The sequence below is a fragment of the Octodon degus genome, unplaced genomic scaffold (assembly GCF_000260255.1).
Source record: "Octodon degus isolate 3935 unplaced genomic scaffold, OctDeg1.0 scaffold00059, whole genome shotgun sequence".
NCBI lineage: Eukaryota > Metazoa > Chordata > Mammalia > Rodentia > Octodontidae > Octodon > Octodon degus.
This window is the reverse complement of record NW_004524635.1, coordinates 10,719,061-10,720,996: the sequence shown is the minus strand read 5'-3', so window position 1 is coordinate 10,720,996 and position 1,936 is coordinate 10,719,061.

Sequence of the window (1,936 nt, the reverse complement as noted above, 5' to 3'; positions counted from 1 at the left end):
TGAAAGCAGTCCTAAAAGAATATTAATAGCAGTGAACACTCACATTAGAAAAGCAGAAAGAGCACAAATCAACAACCTAATGTTCAACCTCAAACTTCTATAAAAGAGCAAATCAAGCCCACAGTTCATACAAGGGAGAAAATTATAAAGAAAACAAAAATTAATGCAATTGAGACCAAGAAAATAGTATAAAAAGTAAATGAATCAAATAGCTGACTCTTTAGAAGATAAAGTAAAATTGAAAAACCCTCAACTAACCTTATCAAAAAAAGGACTCAAATATATGTAATTAGGAATGAAAAGGGTAAGATCACAGTGGAAATCCAAAAGAATATCTGTACCTATCTCAAACATCTTTACTCTAATAAGATAGAAAATACAAAATAAATGGACAATTTCTTACATCTATATGAATAAACAAAATTCAATTAAGAAAACATAAAAATTCTAAATAATCTAGTATCAGAAAATGATATTGGAAGTGTGATTAAAAACTTACCAATGCAGAAAAGCCCAGGTCCAGATAGATTCACTGCTGAATTCTACCAAAAATTGAGAGAAAATCTAATGCCACTACTTATCAAACTCTTTAGTGAATTTGAGAAGGAAACAGTACTTCCACAGTCATTCCTGGAAACAAGTATTATACTGATACCCAAACCAGAAAAGAACCCAACCAAAAAAAAGGAGCTACACACAATTTCCCCAGTGCACACAGATAAAAAAAAACCTGAATAAGATGCTGGCAAATAGACTGTAGTAAATGATCAAAAGGTTATATACCATGACCAAGAAGGATTCAGGGATGGTTCAAAATATGCAATCAATAATTTTTACACACCATATCAACAGAACCAAGGACAAAATTCATAGGATAATGTCAATAGATGAAAAACAGAGCATTTGACAGAGTCCAACACCCATCATGAAAAAAATGAAACCCACCAGAAAGTTAGAATAGATCATTTTTATCTCAATCTGATAAAAGCCATCCAGGACAAACAGTCAACATCATAATAAAAGGACAAAAACCTGAAAGCTTTCTCTGTAAAATCAGGAACAAGACAAAGATATCTATTGTCACCACTCTTATTCAGTATAATTTTAGAAACATTAGCTACAGCAATTAGACAAGCTAGAGTAATAAAAGATACCATGATACTCTATTTAGAAGGGGCCAAAAATTCAACTAAAAGACTTCTAGATTTAATAACAATATTCAGTTGCATAGCTGAATGACAAATCAACACTCTAAAATAAAAATCCTTCCTGTACACAAATAACAAGTCCACCGAGAGAAAATTGGGAAAACATCATCTTTCATAATAGCATCAAAAAGAGAAATATTTAGGAATCAGTCTAACAAGGGAAGTTAAAAACCTCTACATTGAAAAGTATAGTAATCTGATAGTAGAGAATGAAAGGATATCAGAAAGTGGAAAGGAAGAATCAACAGGGTAAAAATCTCCATAGTTTCAAAGTTGTGATACAGATTTAGTGCAACCCCAATCAAAATATTAGCAAACTTCACAAAACTAGAAAAAAAATACTACTAAATTTCATTCGAATCCAGAAGAAACTGAGAATAGCAAAAACAATTCTAGGCAAAAAAGGCATGTGAAGAGTATCACAATCTCTTCAAATTATGCTACAGATCTACTATGATAAAAACAGCATGGTACTGCCAGTAAAACAGACCTGAGGATCTACGGAAAGATTACAAGAGGGAGAAACAATTCTAAACATGCTCAGTCATCTTATTTTTTATGAAAGGGCTTACACATATTTACTGAAAGAAAGAAAGAAAGCCTTTTTAGTAACTGGTTCTGGAAAAACTGGATTTTTATATACTAAATACTAAAACTATACCCATCTATGTACTATGCACTACAGTAAAATTACAATGGATAAGAGATCTCAATATTAAAACACACAA